The 19,567-nt window shown below is 44.6% G+C and overlaps 1 protein-coding gene across 2 annotated transcripts in view; it reads left to right on the top strand.

Moving 5' to 3' along the window:
• The window catches only part of LOC146810138 (polycystin-1-like), a 545,091-nt gene that overhangs the window by 24,829 nt on the left and 500,695 nt on the right, over window positions 1–19,567 (top strand). The gene's annotated exons all lie outside the window — the stretch shown is intronic.

The raw sequence follows: 19,567 nt of genomic DNA, 5'->3' as shown, positions 1-19,567 counted from the left end.
CCACGGCATATCCCATACGCATCAGACCCGGCCCCGAAACATAGACCCTGTGGAGTATTTTGAGCTGGACGAAGCGAAGGCGGGCCGGTATGGCCACCTCTTTCGGGGAGGCCACCGCAGACACCCAGTCCTCGTCATCCAGCTCCAATCCATCGGCGACCCATGCCTCACGAAGGCCAGTCAGCAGTCCCGAGCGATCGTTGATGAGCTTTTTATAAATCAATGAGATAGTGCCATCCGGTACATGCCCATCTAGCACTCTATCTTCCAGAGGGGAGCACTCCGGGATGGAGGCAACATCCGGGAATACAGAACACAGCGCGTGACGAACCTGTACATATCGGAAGTACTCCCTGTCCTGCAACTGGAATTCCTTCTGCAGCACATCGAACGTTTTGAATCCCCCCCTCGTCCAGAGATCGCCCACCCTGCTGATGCCTATCATGTCCCACTTCTCAAAGCCTTTCGAGGTCCACAAGCAGCCCAGTCGCTCAGATGCATACAGTGGCGTCGCCCGGGTCAGCCGATCCTTCCACCCCATAGCCAAGTTTGCCGCGTGCCACACCCGTACCGCGACCCGCGTAGGGCCCGGCAAACGTGCGTCGAGCGATGTAGAGTAAAGCGCACGATTATAGTCGCCACCCGGCAGTAACAGTTTGTCCATTTCAAAAGCCGGGTTAAGGGCGGGCCCATAAAGGCCGTGGTTTATCGCAGCCAGCTGGGAGGCCCAGTAATACCGTTTGATGTCTGGGAGGGCGACCCCCCCGTCATACCACGGGAGCGTCAGCTTCGCGAGGGCGATACGCGGCCTCCCATCCCAAAACAGGTGGCGCTGCAGACCCTCCACCTCCCGAAAGTAGCGCGCCGGGACGACGTCCATCGTGTTTTGTAAAGCGTTTAAGAAACGTGGCAACGACATCATCTTAAACAGTGCCGCACGGCCGAGCGGCGAGAGCGGCAAGAGCCTCCAACGCGCCACATCCTCCTTCAGGCGCTGGAGGGGGGGGAGTAAGTTCTGTTTATATCGGGCCGCAGCGTCCAGGGTAATAAAGATACCCAGGTACTTAAATCCCTGCGGAGCAACCTGGATAGGACAACCCCGCGGAAGGATAGGAGCCTCCCCCGAGAGGACATACACACAGGATTTAGCCCAGTTGATAACTAAGCCGGAGTTGCGGCCGAATGAACGCAACACATCCACTAACACAATCAGTGATTTGCGCGGGGAAGCAAGGTACAAAAGAATATCGTCCGCGTAAAGGGATACGCGATCCTCATACTCGGGGGTCCATCGGAGACCACGAATCGAAGGGTGCCACCGCAGCCACTCCGCCAGGGGCTCCAAGGCAAGCGCAAAAAGGAGCGGCGACAGCGGGCAGCCCTGCCGCGTGCCTCTGCCCAGTTCAAATGGCGCCGATACTCTACCATTCACCGCCACCTGCGCCAGCGGTCCGGAATACAACAGTTTCACCCAGCCAATGAATCCCGGGCCAAACCCAAACTTAGCCAGCGTCGCCCAAATATATGGCCACTCAAGTGTGTCAAACGCCATAGTGGCGTCCAAGGACGCCAAAATGGCTGGCTCTCGTATGAACGGGACGCTCGCGAGCACCCCGTGCAGACGCCGCAAGTTAAGCGCGGTGTTGCGATGAGGGATAAAGCCGGACTGGTCCTGGTGGATCAGATCGCACACCACGCCAACCAGCCGATTAGCCAGCACCTTGGCGAGAATTTTCGGCTCCGCATTCTACAGCGAAATGGGCCTGTAAGACGTGACCCGATCCCGCGGCCTCCCCTCCTTATGAATAACCACAATAGTGGCAAGACACTGGTCCAGCGGGAGGGAACCCGCCGACCAGGCCGCGAGGAACATAGCACGGAGATGCGGAGCCAGCGTATCCGGTCGTAATTTGTACAATTCAATGGGAAGGCCATTAGGACCCATGGCCTTGCCAGAGGCGACCGAACGTATGGCGAGGGCAATCTCCTCAGATGTCGGGGCCGCGTCCAACGACAATTTATCCTACTCCGAAAGGGAAGGCAGCGCAATGTCTTTAAGCAGGTCATGGGAATCCTCTTCCGAGCGGGAAGATACCGGGGAATACACCCCACGGAAATACTCAGCGAAACAATCAACAATTTCCTCCGGCTCAGTGACACACACACCATCCAGTCTCTCAATCGACGGGACAACTCGACTCGCTCTCTCCTTTTTATCCAGCCACGCAATCAATTTACCAGCCTTATCACCCACATCATACAGTCGCCCCTGTTGCTCTCTACTTAGGCCCCAGGCTGCCTCCGTGACTAGGGCCTTGTAGTCCGCCTGTTTGAGTCGGAGAGCATGCAGTTTGTCATCCGTTACCCCACACTCCAGATCACCCTCCAACTCAGTTATCTCAGATTCGATACGGGTCACCTCCTCCCGCTCGCGCCTCCAGGAATGGGAAATGAGGGACAGGGCCTCCCCCCGGATTACCGTCTTAAACGCCTCCCACAAAGAAACCGCAGACGACACAGACCCCACATTGTCTTCAAAATATCGCTCAAGAGATTTAACCAAATCAGCGCGAATTGTGGGGTCACGCAGGTACCAGGAATTAATCGGGACAACCCTCCCCTCCCCCCTCGGGACAATGTCGAAGTGCAACAGGAGCGGGGAGTGATCTGAAATACCCCGAGCCAGATGTCGTACCTCCCCGACCCTCCCTGCCTGTGCTGCTGGCATCAGAACATAATCAAGCCTCGAAAGACTACCATGAGCCCCGGAATGAAAGGTGTATTGTATCTGCGTAGGGTGTTTCAGCCGCCAACAATCCACCAGCCCCAGGGTATCCAAGAGGCCAGATAACCAAGCTTGGGCACGGGGGAGATCCCTGGGAGGGTGACGATCCTCAGTTCCGGAAATCACAGCGTTAAAATCCCCCCCAACCACTAGAATCCCCTCCGGCAGGCCAAGAAGAAGGCGCCCCAAATCAGCAAAAGTAGTTGTCTGCAACCCTGGCGGGACATAAATAGAAACCAAAACAATCACTTTACCCTCCAATCTACCCACCAGAGCCGTATATCGTCCCCTATCATCATGGAGCACCTCATCAACCTCCAATGGGAGCGAGGTTTTAACCATAATGCCCACACCCCTCGAACCAGATATGAAGCCCGAGTGGGCTGCAAGGCGATAGCCCCGTCTGTTCATGGCACGAAAGGAGTTTCCAATGAGGTGTGTTTCCTGCAGAAATACTATATCGGGTGAAATTCGTTTTAAGAACTGCAGGACCACTCCCCGTTTTATCCTGTCCCCCAGTCCATTGACATTCCAGGACAAAAGGCTCAGTCCCCTACCCCCCATCATAGCCAAAATCGATCAATCTCCCCCCAGAGAGCACTTTAGCGATAGCACAACAATACTTCTGCCTTGTGGTACAAATAAACAATACCCAACCCCAACCCAACATCCCAAACAAAACTCCCCCCTCCCTGCACCCCTGCATGAGCCCAAACAGCCCCCCCAACTTGCAGTGTGCCTGTCGCCCCTGTGTAAACTAAACTACAAAGACCCCCTAGAGGAGGAAAGAGAACCCCCTCGAGACACAGCACCACCTCCAACGGAGGGGAAACAAGACACAACAGTCAAAAGACCCTAAGCCTGGCCGAAAGGTGGCATCATCAGGAATGAGCCCCAGTGTCAATACCTCATACCCGGTCCGGTGGGCACTCTCCTCCCGCCGCCCCCATCCCATCCCGATCATGTCGCCCAGACAAAGTGTCCAACCAGTCCCCGGCCATCTCAGGACGGTCAAAAAAGTGAGTGCGACCATCAGCCTCCACACGCAGCCTGGCCGGGAAAAGCATGGCGTATTTTAAGTTCATGTCTCGAAGCCGCCGCTTGACGCCCATGAAACTCAATCTCTGCTTCTGGACCGCCTGCGTGAAATCAGGATAAAAGTTCACCTCCATGTTCTCCAGCTTAAGCGGCCCTTGCAGTCTGGAAGCTTGCAAAATCGCATCCCTGTCCCGAAAGTTGAAGATACGGGCAATAAGAGGCCGCGGAGGAGCTCCGACCTTCGGTCTGCCGCCAGGAACTCTATGGGCCCTCTCCACCGCAAAGAATTTACTCAGTCCTCGAGGCTGGAGATGGGTAGAAATCAGGTCCTCCACAAAGAGATCCGCCGCCGAGTCCTCCCGTCCCTCGGGCACTCCGATAATGCGAATGTTATTCCTCCGGGCCCTGCTCTCGGAGTCCTCCAGGCGCCGATCCGTGAGCGCACTTGCCTGCCGGAGCCGGCGCACCTCAGTCTGAAGGGCCGCTACCTCAGTCGTGAGGCCCGACACGGTATGGGCCAAGGAGTCAACCCGGTCATTTGTCTTAGATAGATCTGCTCTAACAAGGTTGACATCGATGAGGACCGCATCGAGTTTGTGCGCCAAGGTGTCGAATTGTTGGCCCACTGAGGTCTTCATCTCAGCATGACGTCCTGCAAAGTCAGATCCGTAGGCAAATCCGGGGCATCCGGGGGACACTCGGAAGACTTGTGCGATCCGCCGGGAGACCCCTTCGGGAGGGTGTAGCGATCCATAATGTTGACTTGAGGTGCGGTGCCACGCCGGGTCGATTTGGCCTTCAGCCGATCTCCATCCTGCTTCGTGGCCATCGTCGTGTATCTCGCACCCTCACCAGTCACTCAGGAGAGAGCAAGCAATCAAGGACGTGAGCCCCGGGGGTCACCTCAGGAAGGCGGAGTGGGTCCCCGCAGGCAGGCAGGCAGGGTCCCCCAGCGAGGCCACCACCACACAAAGAAGCGCCGTAATCCCACTCGCGATGACGGCAAGGGGACTCAAAAGCGAAAGTGAAAGTGTGGGGTACGCGACTCGCCAGGCTCGGCCCGCCGTTGTTATTCACTTCGCCACTGGGTCACCCCCAAACTCGAGTCCGGGGTCAGGAGAGAAGCAGGCCACAAACTTCAGTCGATGCTCACCCCGGCCCCCGGGGTCCGATTCAAAAACGGAAAACGGGTACCACCTCGGCTCAGGTTCACCGACACAGTCCCCTCAACCGATTCAGGATGAAGACAGGATAAACGTAGGAGGTTGCGGAGGTCCTCGGGAGCCTCGCACCTACGCGGCCATCTTGGTTGCGCGCTAGGCTCCTCCTCCCTAACTTACTATTCTTAATGATGACAACTCTGTTCCAAATGCGTGAATCTTTAGTTTTGATTGCATTTGTTAACGCCTTGATTACTCTATGAGGTTTTTGAAACATGTTTGAAGTCTTCCTGCCAAATGGAGCTCTGATCATAACCAAATCACCCACCCTAATGGGAGTGACTTTCACAGCTTTTCTTAGATCATAGCGAACCTAACGTGCTTTGATTTTTTCACTCTCCTTAAATCTCCAATCATCAGCAGAGACTTGCTCACCTCTTTTGGATTCAGCATCATTGATCCAGAACGGTGCAACCAATGTGCTGGCACACCTACCTTTAAGCAGCTCAAAAGGGGTGCGACCAGTAATGGCATGAGGGGATATTCTGTATATTTCAAACTTTCTGACAATTTCTTCCTTCCAATCTAGGCAATTCTGTTTGGCCAAGTCAATTGTCTCCTTCAAAACACAGTTGAAGAGTTCCACCATACCATTATTTTGTGGGTGATACAGTGTGCACCTCTTATGTTTGATTGAACACCTCAATAAAAACTCCTCTATTTCATTAGAAACTAATTGCATTCCATTATCAGTTAATATGGCTCCTGGTAAGTCTTCTCTACCAAAGATCTCCCTAAGAAAACCTACGACTTGTTTTGTATCAATGCCTCTTTTGATTTTAATTTCTGGCCATCTGGAATATAAATCGACCCACACAAAGACATCATTTTCACAACCATTCCCACAAATAGGCCCCAGTATGTCAAAAGCTATCTCTTCCCATGGCTTTTTGGGACGTTCTCTAATGACCATGGGCTGAACTCTGGGCTTCTGACATCTCTCACTCATGCAACATGGTATGCAATCTCTTACAAGGCGTTCCACTTGCAAGTTCCTACCCAGCCACCAGTAAGAAAGTCTGAGCCTCTCTTTAGTTTTAGACATCCCTTGATGTCCTTCATGGGCTATCTCAAGAAGTTCTTGACGAAGGACACCTGGGGGAACTAACCTGGTGCCTCTAAAGATAAGACCATCTCTCTTAGATAATTCATCCTTAACCAACCAAAACTTTTCACACACACCTTTCACTTTATTGTTCCATCCTTTCTTGAGTAATGCGGTCAACTCAAGCAATTCTTTATCAACAGCACTCTTCACGTCATCTGCTTTCTTTCATCCCACTACTGTCAATGGCACAAACCCATTCTTTCAAATCATGCTCTTCTGAATAAGTGGTATCATCATTTTGAACCACCAGCCCAGAAAGCGTATCAGCAACATTGTTCTTAGCACCAGGTAAATATTCAACCTTAAAATTGTATCCTTGTAAGCTACTACCCACTTGGAAATTCTTCCAGAAATGGCATCAATTCCTTTCTTGTTGAAAATTTGACATAGTGGCTTGTGATCAGTGCGAACCTCAAATTTCAATCCCCACAGAAGATTCTTAAGTTTCTTCACAGTCCAGTGAACAGCTAAGGCCTCTCTTTCGATAATGGAGTAACGCAGTTCTGCACCTCTTAAACTACGTGACAAGAACAAAATAACATTTTCAGTGTCCCCATCTCTCTGTTGTAAAACCGCTCCTAGACCCTTCATACTGGTATCAGTAACAAGAACTACTCTTTTAGTGGGGTCGAAACTTTTTAGCTTAGGAGTTTTCTTAAGCATTGTCTTGATCGTGTTGAACTCCTTTTCACAATCCTCCGACCAATTGAACTCCACACCTTTACATAACAATTTACGCATATTCAAGCACATTCCAGCAAATGTTTTCATAAATTTACTGTACTATTCTGACATTCCAAGAAATTTCATTGGCTCCTCTTTGTTGGTTTGGAGACACAAGATTTTGAATAGTACCAACCAGTTCAGCCTTGGGTTGAACACCTTGACCCGAGATGGTGTGCCATAGATAATCTATGGATGACTTTTTGAACTTGCATGTGTCTATTCTTACGGTCAAATTGAAATCTTGAAATCTCTTAAAACCTCTCTGAGTATGGCATCATGTTCAATTTCATTCTTTCCAAAGACAAGAACATCATCCTGTTAAATTTTCACCCCACAACACCTTAAAAAACGTTTTCTAGAGCTCTCTGAAACACAGATGCCGCTGACACAAGTCCAAACGGCAATCTGACAAATCTGTAAGTGCCATAGGGCATAATGAATGCAGTTAAGTCTTTAGACATATCATCCAGTTTTATCTGATGATAAGCAGACTTTAAGTCCACAGTTGATAAAACATTGGCGCCTTGTAAGAGCATCACCATATCTGAAATTTTAGGAAGCAGATATTTGTCTATTATGAGCTGCTTGTTTAGTTGTCTCAAGTCGATGCATAAACAAAGGCTACCATTCGATTTACGTGCGGCCACTACTGGGGCCAACCACCTAGTCCCTTCTAATTCTTAAATTATACCATCACTTTAAAGTTTCTCTAGTTCCCTTTTCATATCATCCCTCACTGATAAGGGTACACTACGAGCTTTACCAGCTATGGGTATAGCTCCAGGAATAAGCCTTATTTTATTAGCATAACCACGTAAACATCCTAACTCATCTTTAAAGACTTTAGCAACTCACTCTTAAGAAGAGTGGTGAAATCACAATCAACATTCTGAGCCAAAACAACATTAGGTTGGAAACCCTCTTTTAAAATTATGGGAGGATCTGAGTTCGGGTCTAACATAACGCCAAGATCTCTCTGGTGAAACCAGCTCAGAATGCGGTCACCTTTATGTGAGACATAGATTTTCCCTGAAACATATCTGCCTTTATATCCTATCAATCATGAGAAATAACCTAATAATTTTATGGGTTCCTCCCTATAGGCGCTGGGTTTAATGTCTGCTTTTAACAATTTTACAGACTTGACAAGTTTACTCATAAAAAATTGTTTCAAAATTATGGTTATTTTAGCTCCCGAATCGAACAACACTTTGGTAGTCTCACCTTCCACACTTATATCATCCAAAGGCCCCCTTTTTTTGATTATCAGAAATTTGTGATACAATTTGACCACAATAAAAATCAGCCTCATCATCACTTTCACTGCTGCTGTTGTTCGCAATGGCAAGAACTTTTTCCTTGTTTTTCTTGACATTGCAAGCTGAGGTAAAGTGACCTGTCTTTTTACAATTGGAACAAGTTGATTTTAACCCTGGGCATTTCTTATCATTCGCCAAATGATTTTCACTCCCACATCTATAACACCTAAGTTTTACATCCCTCTCAGTTTTCTTCTGAGCCTTCACAAAAGTGTTTCTTTTAAAATCTTTACCTTTTTTACTTACTTTTAAAGAATGGACACTGTTATCTTTGTTTTCATGCTTAGAGATTATATCAAACACATTTCAAAGAGTGTTCAATTTGTTTAGCAATAGATATGACTTCCTCAAGCGGAGGTTCATCCTTTTGCCACAAATCATTCCTAACCTTCTCAACATTACACCTCAACATAAATTGGTCCCTAATTCTTTCATCAAGAAGAGCCCCAAATTTACATGAGGATGCTAATTTCCTAAGGGCGGTGACATAATTCTCAACAGATTCTCCATCATTTTGTATCCTCCTACCAAAGTGATATCGTTCGAGAATAGTGCTGACCTTAGGTAAATAGTGCTTATCAAGTTTTAAAATGCAAATTTCATATTCATTTAAAGTTTGATCATTTACATCAGGTAAATGATCAAACACTTCTTGTCCCTCTGATCCGAGACAATGAAGAAGAAGCGCAGATCTTCTTTCAGCACTAAGATTAGTGCCACACACTCTGACATATCTCTCAAACACTTTCTTCCACTTTTGCCAATTAATTGGTGGATCACCAGGTGAGGATAGAAAGAATGGGGGAGTTGCTACATTCTGCATAGTGGGGCACAGCACCCCAAAACACAAAATAATAAAATAATGACTAGGAATAAAGTGAAGGTTAGCCCAAGCTGGACACAATTAAAAAAAATAAGGTTAAGAACACAGGAACAGAAAGTATATCTCTGTCTTATGACAGTAAACTTATCAAAATCATTGAGCTAAGCATAAATGAATAATATAAAATCAGCAAGAATTATAAGTTATGACAGTCGTCTAAAATCATCCTTGAAAGATTAAGCAGAAATTGAAAATTAGGAGTAAGAATTGATGAAAGTGAACATAAATCGCTGTTGATGTATTGAACAGCATCTCCACTTCCCCAAGTTCTATCACCATGGTGCAGCTTCAAGCATACACAAGATAAATTCAGAATTGTGCTAATGTAAAACCTAGATAAGTACACAATACTACAGTGTTATTAACCAATCACATAATGCTCGTATTCTTGCTGCACACTAGTTTATTTTCTTACCTCATTTGGCATTTTGGGACTGTTGCGCTTCATTAGTAGCCCAAATTGTATGTAACACAATAATTGTCCTCCTTACAGTTGGTGGTATTATGTAGTTTCCTAATGACCAATCATCTAACTCTTTGTGTATTTGTTTATCTGCCTCTGTGTTCCTTATTACTGTACGTTAGTGTATCTGCAAGATGTTTAGAGTTTTGTTTTTTCGGATTGTAGGTTTAGGTTTGAAAGTAAAATGTCTGCACAACTTTTCTTACCATTGAGTGATATGTGGAGAGTATTTTGACATGATGGAATGTGGTGTCACACCTGATTTCACGACCAATCTTATCAATGTCGTTGAAGGTTAGTAGGGGCCTGGAGTGGGCTGGTGTGTCAGTTTTTTTAAGCTTTGGATTTTTTTTAAAGTAGTGATGACATTTTTACATCTCATTACAACTGTCCTTCACTTCAGAATGGATGTTTCTCTGATATTACAAATAGAAGGGAATTTCATTCATATACAAATTTCTGTTTTCCCCCCTATAAATCTTCACCAAATTTTGTTTGTAGTTTGACATTTTTGTCTTACCCTACTACATTTCTATGTAAGACTCGAGAACACTGGCCTTAATTTGTGACGGAAAGCACACAATTACTCCGTCAATGGTAACTGTCTTCATGAAAGTATGGCTTAGTGCTCAAGATATGTGTGCAAGTTCCCTGAAAAATGTTAAATAAGTTTATTCTTGTTAGTTGTTTCTTCTGTAGTTTATGTATTTTATAGGTTATAATGAAACAGTCAAGGATTTTTGACTTGATTGATTATGAAATGTAAGTGTTTTCTTTTCACATGAAAGGCTTTTTCAGCAATATGTTGAACATATCGTTTCTTTATGAGTATCTCTATGTTTTTCCTTATCAAAGGAAGTGTTTTAGATCGATTTTTCAGGAAACATGTTTTATGCTGGGTTGCTGTTATACTCCTACCGTGGTCTTTTCTTGTGAAAGTGTATATTTTTCTTGAATAGGCAGCATTTTCTTTGTTGGAATAGCTAGCTTTTAATGCTGCGCTCCTAGTCAATTGCTTGTTATTCACCCTTGTATCCTAATGTTAGGGTGTATTAAAAACATTAAAATGTATTGTAGTCTTACCAGTACAGTAATGTTTTTCTTCTCTCTGTAGTGCAATTTCCCTTTTTGCTTTACTGTGTATTGTTTTTATGTTTTTTGTTCAATGTGGTCTATACTCTTTTGGAAAATGTCTTTGAAGAACATAAAGAGCGCTTTTGCTTTTCAACACTCGGGCAAGTCTCTATGGCTGGTGGTATTTAGTAGTATTGGGCTGTGTTTATATCCCCCTTTGTGTAATTAACCAGTCACATAATGACCCCATTCTTGCTGCTCACTAGTTTATTTTCTTACCTCACTTTGAGTTTAGGTAGTATTGCAGTTCATTGTTAGCCCAAATTATATTTACACCAATAATTGTCATGCTTTCAAAATTAAATTGTTAGTATTATGTAGTTTCATATTGACTTTATATGTTTGTTTGTCTGCCTCTGCAGTTCTTATACTTGTATGTCAGTGTATGTGCAAGATGGTTAGAATTTGGTTTGTTGGGCTTGTAAGTGTTGAAAATGATTTAGGTTTGAAAGGAGTTGAAATAACATGGATTGATGGAAGAGGTTTGAAATGGAATCAGCTATTGTCTCTACTTTACTTTGTTTGTACATGGACTATCCCCACTAAATGGTATCCACTGTGGTGGCAATGATATAGGACACTTAACTGGAATTAGATTGGAAAGTGAAATGAAAGAGAGATTTTCCATTTGAATGTCTATGGTTCTTAATACACATTTTGTGTTCTCAAATATTTGTCAGGGACAAAAGTGGAAGTGGTCTACTGAAAATGATGCTGTGTTTGACAAGACTATAAGACATGTGAACAAGTTAGTGTCAGCATTCCTTTGCACTCATAAAATATCTTCAATGTCTCATTTAAATATAAAATACATCAATGCAGCACTGTATCATCCTGATGGTGTACATTTTTCAGCCTATGGAAACCATGTTCAAGCTTAAATACTTGTCTTGACAAACAAATGTAAATGGGTTTACTAAAAAAATAAAGGCTCTTTTAAGAGCCACTCTATAATATGTCTAATTTTACTTTGTAATATATCAGTTTTGTTTTTCTTATTTCAAGGAGTACCGCAGTACTTTCTGGATACTTTTGAGAGAGTACTGCGGAAGTCCGTAAACTTTAAAAAAATATATAAATCCATAATTCAACAGGGTTTGCTAAACTGCCTCATTTCTTCTTATACATTTAAAAAAAGAGTAATAAGCTATATTTCACGATAAAACACAGGACAAAGACAAGTGTGGTCTGAACAATATGGCTGCCTTTTTATTTTGCAAGGACTTTGATTAACCAACAATGTTGTGTATTGTCATTGCCATGTACCGTGGTATGCCACAAAGGTACCACGGGATACCACTGCCCAATATATCTCTGGGTTTTTGTCCCTTATTACTAAAAAATGACTGAACAAATTCAGATCAAATAACAAAAGGGACACTTTCCACACCATAAACTGTATTTCTGCCAAATTTCATGTAAATCCATTCAGCCATTTTGTCACTCACTATGTCTGTTTAAATAGTCTATGTAAAATTAATTGGTGGAAAAACATGTTTTGGGGCCCCCTTTTTTCTTCTCACCCCCTTAACTAATCACCACAAAACTTTGCATCGTCCAATGTAGAAAGATGTAGAAAAAGGAATATGTCTGCAAAGTTTTATAGAGATTCTTCCAATGGTGACAAAGCTATTACTAATCAAAAACCCAAGGAATTCCACACCTCTGGAATCATAAATACAACTACAGAGTGGCTCCCACGTAATATATATATATATATATATATATATATATATATATATATATATATATATATATATATATATAATGTGTGTGTATATATATTGTGTGAAAGGCAAACAGAATAGTTACAGAATATTCAGAAGATATTCTTCTTTTAAAGATATGTTGGGCCCTGCCCCCCACACTCATTGACATTGCCCTTATTTTCAATCAATCCAGGCGCTAGGTTGCTGGGATCAGTCAAAAAGCCAGATCTTGGATATCTTCCTGAAGTCTGTCAGTGATTGTGATGTCCGTAGATGGAGGGGAAGGCTGTTCCAGGACTTGACGGCGAGCCACTGCTGTAGCTTTCGCAGATACGCAGTTTCTGTGCGAGGGAGGTGGAGCGAAGGTCTCTGGATGGTTGGTGGAAGTTCAGGCGGTGATGGAAACTCATGATAACAGATAACTTTTTTCTGCACTTCAACCGTGATCTGGTTGCAGATTGTGGATGTAAATGGCTAGGTGATGTGTAAGGGGTGATAGGTACACTGTAGGTGTTGAGGGCTATGTTTCTTTTTCCTTTTCATTATATGGCTCATTTAAGTCCTTTCTTATTTTGTGGTGTAGGAGCACTAGGGTGATTGGCTACAACATTAAAGTGTATTTTTATAAACATTGTTTGCTTGAGTATATTTTATTCAGTTGTACTGCAGCATTTATTAGCGCTTACTACCCCATATGAGGCGCTGAAACACTTGCCTACATGAGTAGCATGCCACACCATGTGTGATGTGTGGTTGGAAAGATGTTGTTCTTGTTTTGATCCTATGTAGGAAATGTTTCTATGTCATGTGTGATGACCAATGAGGTGTGGTTATAGTGTTAAGGGACACAGAGTGATGCCGGCGGTAGCCAGCCTTTCCACTGCGGTGGAACCGCCATGGAAAGGCATGCAGAGACATGTTCCGGGGGCTCATTGCGGGCCCTCAATGTGTTGGGGGGTGTGTGGGTGCCTTGGGGGTTACCATGATGGTACCCCCCTACATGTCCCTGTACCAGGTGGCAGGCACTGTGCAGTGCCTGCTACGCAGTGCAGGGATATGCAGGACATGCTCTTTTGGACATCGCGGCAGTGCTGCTGGCAGCAGCGACCGCCGCAATGTTCATTGCCAGAATCCGACCGCCGCGGTCGGATTTCGACTGTGGAGCATTCTAACTGGACCAGCGGTTATGCCGCAGACCTTGCGGGAAGTCTTTTCCCCCTACCATGGCGGTCGGGGAGATTTTCCGACCTCCATCCTAATAGCACCCTTAGTTCTTTATAATACAAGAGATTCTGTAATCCCTGTAAATTCACCAGTCTCTAATTTCTTTATAATCGTCGATTGCAACCAGTTGCCAATTATAAAGAAAAGACGTCCGAACTCAACTATTATAAGTTATTACAGTCGAGTTCTGACGTCACAATTCCTACTGCCAGAGGCAGCAGCTGAGGTTATAGGCAAGTCAGGTCACATTGCTTTTCTTCCTTCTGCTCTATTTGTCTATTTTACAATGACAAGCAGAGAGAACATTTTTATATTTTGCACTCTACACATTCCGAGTTACTGCAGCTTTTTTTTCAGCCTGACTTGATTTGAACTTTTTCTAATATCTGTTTGCAAAAAATATCAAACAGGTTTTTGATGTCTTTAATTTTGCACTAGTGTTTTTTTTCTTCATGTTTGCAAACATGCTCTTGCTTTCATATGAAAGAGGTACTCACCAAGGTTTTAAGTGATTTGTGGGAAAGGGTGACCATGTTTTATATGTAAAGTAACCTCTAGTGTACATGATAAGGATATTACAAGTCATCTCAGAGTTTCATTCCTCTGTTTGGTTATGGAGCTCCTCTGTAAACTTGCGATATCTTTATAATGTACGGCAGGGGGTATTTATCCCTAATATAATGCCACGACGAACTATAGGCAGGCCTGTTTTTGATTACCTGCAAAATGAAAGCAGTTTGCTGGTTGAGTTGTTTGCAATGTGTAGGTTCTAAGGCGAGTACTGCACTTGAGAGTGTGCCTGTTTTCTGGACTCTGTTGCCTTGATGCAGGTGATGCAGTTATCTAGAAAACAGGCAAGTCTTCAATGGTAAAATGCAGTGTGACGTAGCAGTGTTGTCAGTGAGAGAGGCGGGCCCTTTCAGCACCAGTCAGTCGGAGAAGGAGGGAGTGAAGGTGCATCATCACACCACGAGGCCCAGACCTATACAGTGCCTTCCCTGCCAGCAGTGGCAAGTGGTGATCTATAGTTGTGGAGGGGCGCTGGAGCAGAGTGGATGTTTTAACCTTCTGACAGGCACTGTGATAAATGCCTTTAGTCTCTATGCCAAAGCTCTCAATCATGGCTCGTTAAGAGTGTATTATTTTTAATGAGCCATGATTGAGAGGTTTGAACTTGAGGCTGAAGGCAGTGCGAGTTTCTCACAATGCCTGTCAGTGGGTCAAAAAAAGTACATTATAATAAAATATTTATTTACCTATGCGTCCTCGGTGTTCTCCTTGTCTGAAGTTCCAGTGTGCGTCTTGGAGCCTCAGCCAACTCCTCTCACCACTCAGACGGTTCTCTCATGCTGCTGATAACGTTCAGCAGCATGAAGGCAGTGCCGGGATTGGCTGGAGTGGGCGGGCTCAATGCTCCCTGAGGCACAGGAGACCTGTGCCTGCTCTCCACCCAGCTTGTCTAAGAAAGCTTGGGTGGAGAAGTTTAAAGTGCGCATGTCATGCTGGCCGTCGAAAGACAGCTGGGCAAAGTGACATGCACACTTTAAACAGGAGTGGGCTCCTCCTCCCCTGCTGCAAAACTGTAGCAATTACCTAAAGAAAAAAAAGGAAATAAATGTACTTTATTATCGTTTTATTTGTCACAACTGCTGCTTTTGCAACAGGGGGCGAAACTCCTTCGCTCAAATAAAGTAACAATCTCCATACCCAGCGAATCTGCTCCGGGTGCAGCTTCTCACTGCAGCTAAGGATGATACCACGTGCAGTGTATTCTCTCACTGCATCTGTGAAGATCAGATCAGTAGGGTGACCAACTGTCGGTAAATTTCACGGTAAGTCCGTTATTTTTGTCTTCTGTTCGTTGTCTGTGACAATATCTTTAACGGATGCCATTTGTCCGTAATTCTGCTGATTTTGGGGTGACAGCCAACAATTGTGTGGCTTTCATTTCAAATAGTTGCCCAAGACTTTGTGTGGAGAACCTAGGATTGGCTTGAAAGCCTTCAGCCAATCCTAGTGCTAGCTGATCGACTGCTAGGCTGTTCTCAGTGGCCCTGATGCTTCAGGGCCAATGAGAATAGTTTTAGGGCACCAGCTTTATATTACTTTAGCAGGCGCAGAAACACGCTTTCGGTTTTGGTTTCGTGTTTAGAGGGTATGACGCCTGCATTTTTTGGAGAGTGACGTCGTTTGCCAGGCCAGCAGACTCTCTCAGAGTCAGCCATGGGCTCCATTACCCCTTGCAAAGAACTGCTGAAACAGTCGGTAAATTGAATAAATGTGCTTTTGATCTTGGTTTTACATGTCTGTGAGTTTATTTTCAGGTCATCGAAGGTTGTCTGCTGTTTTCACTGTTACCCTAGTGTATTCCTTCCTAGGGTCTCTCTAGCATTCTCTCGCCCTCTTCCAACTATGCCTTAGTGATAAGAGGAACGCTCGTTAAAAAGATGAGGGGATACTGGGCCAAAGTCATTCACTGTCTTTCCCAATTACAAGGAGGCACGAGTTATTGGGCACAAAATCGGGGCAATCATGCTGAATATGGAGTTACCAAGTTCAATTGTACATGTTTCCCGATTCGAGGCCTTGTGCCTGCACATTTAACAGAAGAAACACATTTGTTTTTACTGTTTGCATTTCTGCACCCAGTAAAGCTGGAATCTGGAGAACAATATCCCGTCCAACATGAAATGGGCCCCTTAGTCTAACTGAGAGCAGGAGCAAAATATATCAATATCATGGCGTGTTTTTAGGTCTCGGCTAGCGATAGCTGCGCTTGCGCAGTCTCGCTCGCGAGAGATAATGACTTGGGAGAAGAGGGGCTTGAACCCGCCCCTCTTCTCCCCTGTTATCCATTGGCTGGCCTAGTAAATGCTGGCCAGCCATTGGAGAAGCGGCTTGTCGCGCAAAACAGGCCCTGTCTTTTTCGGATTGGGGGGCGTGTTTTTTCGTTGCTTTTCGCAGGGCGTGTTTTTCTCTCCTCCAGCCAATGGCAAGAGGAGAGAAAAAGAAACACGCCCCCCAATCCGAAAACGCCACTGCGTTTCTCCGAGGCATTTCTGCTTCGCCTCGGAGAAAGGCAGTGGTGTTCAGGGCGATTCCCTTACGTCTCTGTTGCACATGCAGGAGCATTTAGAAAGAAATCCTCAACTCGGTACTCCCTGGTAATATGTTAACTAATCTACCTCTACTCTGAACCGTCCATCTTCGCTAACCTCCTTAACGTTCGCACAAGCGTCCTCTGTTACGAAAGGCCAATTGTCCCCTCAAAAGTAAAACGCTGGGAGACGCAAAGCCACGGAGCACCGGTAATCTCCTAGAGCCAAGATACTACCGAATATCAATCCGAGTAAGGTGAGATTCACAGAATATACCAAAACTGCATTGGTCAAATGCGCGAGGTTTAACTGTACCAGCACGACATAGAATATACAAAAATATCAACAAACGACTCGATGACATACGTTTGGCAGCCATATTGAAATGGTCATTTTTCCCATATTTTGCCGCTGCTGAAAGGAGAAACCCCCCAAAACATACATACTTGTTAAAACTATCAATTTAATTGTAACACTTTTGTTGAAGAGACGTAAACAGTCATTTTTTTATTTTTAGAGTTTATAATCACACGATATGGTTGTGCTATAATACCTCGAACAGAGTTATTTAAGACAATTAGAGCCACATATTCTAAAACAAAGTGGAATATTTGGTTTCAGGATTGGCGAATTAAGGTTGTAGTTCGTTGTTTTGTGTACTCTTTTCATGTCGTTTTACGATTTCGGTTTGTTTTTAGGGACGTTTCAGCTTGTTATGACTTGACGTGCCTACGCTGGAAACTGGGTTTCCGGTAGCCCCTGAAACCTGGGGCGAAATGGGGAGGCGGTAGTGTTGTTACCCCTCTCCCTACTCACCTCTGTCTGACCTCCTGAGACTGGGACAGACCGACAGAGCTGAGACTAGGACAGAGTAGGTGGAGGAAAGGCTGCAGGCATCGCCGGAAAGATGCGCGAAGGACGAGTGTGACGCGAAGGATGGAAGGAGTTCTATACAAATGGACCAATTACATGACAGGTACCTGCCTGCTTTTGTGTTTCAATGCTGTGCCCATCTCACTTACTTTAGTAACCACATTGTTTACCTCCACTGATCTAGAGTGACCTTTGAAATTTACCGGTTTCTGTTAACCTATGTGTTGAATATTTCCGTAGATTTGGTAACAAATTGAGTTAAGAGATCGTTTGTATATTTTGCAGCCACCACACATGAGCTTCCGATGCAGTATAAACAGGAAGCAACTACAAGAATGATGTGTTGTAACAACAACAAACCAGCACACACGTTGCCAGCATTTGTGTGGTGCGTTCCTACCATTTATATGATTCTGCGGTGCTTTTGGAGTCTGTGCGCCCTTTACGCTTAGCGTTGACTATGGTCAAGATTGTCTGTAGCGGTGTTTAAATATGAGAAACTTAGTTTAGAATATTGGTTAGTAATGGTTTGTGTGCTCAATGGATCAAATAGGCAATGCGGTATCTTGTCGGGAATCTTTGTGATGTTTGCTTATAAAGGTCTTTACTGAAGGACTTTTGCTCTTGATTTTGATTCCCATGGGTACTCGATTATTCAACTTGGGGAGACCGTCGTTTTGAGATTCCTTTTTACGTGAGTATATTGCTTCGATAAAATAGTGTGCACATGCAGTGTGAAATGTTTGACAGACAGCGGACTTCTATATTTCCCGAAACTTAACCCACATGCCCAGTAGTATTGGCAGAGTGTACAAGCCAGCGACTTTGTTAAAAGTACGAATAGTATGAGGAGCAGAGTGCATACTTGCCTCATCCCCAAATTATGTTTATTGGGGAGCAAAAGCACACAATCAATCTGAAGTCTAGCTGTTGATTAGGTAGTTAACAGTCTAATCCAGACAAAAAAAATTCCCATTGATTCCGAGTTACTCCAAGGTTGCAAATAGAACTGCAATTCAGTGCAAAGTCTTTTGGGTTGTAAAGAAATAATGACACAAGCATTTACAATGCAACGGTCTCGGCATTGTTAAAGTTAGAGCTATTGCTATTGCTCAGGGCATTATTTTTGTTTGTTTTTGTTTTTAACAATGCCATTTATTTAAATGTTTTGAAAACAAAAACATAAACAAAAATAATGCCATAAGCAATGCCAATAGCTCTAACTTTACCAATGCCGAGACCATTGCATTGTAAATGCTTGTTTGGTACATGTTGTTTATGATTCAAGAAACCTCATCAATGGTTTTGTTTGTCTCCAAAGGTGAAGAAGTTCAGCCTAGCTGTGAGTAAATGTTGCATGCTCATCCTGCCTCGGTTTGTCATTTATCAGCTATTGAGCGGATGATAGATTGTCTGGATTTAAAATCAATATTTGAAAAAACCTGCTCCGGTGGGCACCACGTGGTTCTAGTAGAATTCCCTGCAACTTGGATGTGGTTAGGCAAAAATATTTGATGCCGTTTTGCAGATCTGTATCTGTAGGAATCTCAACTGACTTTCTTACCTGTTCAGTCACTTTTTCACCTCTGTCGCCTGTCTTCCACCTCTCTTATAACCCCTTGTCTGTCTCTTTCGCACCACTCTTAGTATCAGGTCTATACCTCCTTTCCTTCTTCCTGCCTCTCCCCCAGCTGTTTTTTTAGGTCTCGCCTGGCATTAGTAGCGCGCATGCGTTGCCCTCGTCATGCGAGGGCTTCTGGGAATCAATACGGATTCTGAAGTCGTGTCTCAGCTCTGCCTCCAAATTAGATTGGTATGCATCGTTTCTCATCACATATTATTCCAATCTGACGTTGCTGATTGTCCCGGACGGTTTGTAGCCCCTCCTGGTTGCCGCCCTGTCCTTGTTAGGCCACGCCCGGCTGGATCAGATCTCTTACTGGCAGCGTTACACATTAGGCTTAATATTAACTTGCTGCACTTTTTT

The sequence above is a fragment of the Triturus cristatus genome, chromosome 7 (assembly GCF_964204655.1).
Source record: "Triturus cristatus chromosome 7, aTriCri1.1, whole genome shotgun sequence".
In the NCBI taxonomy this organism is placed as follows: Eukaryota; Metazoa; Chordata; class Amphibia; order Caudata; family Salamandridae; genus Triturus; species Triturus cristatus.
This window is presented reverse-complemented; position numbering and strand designations above follow the sequence as displayed.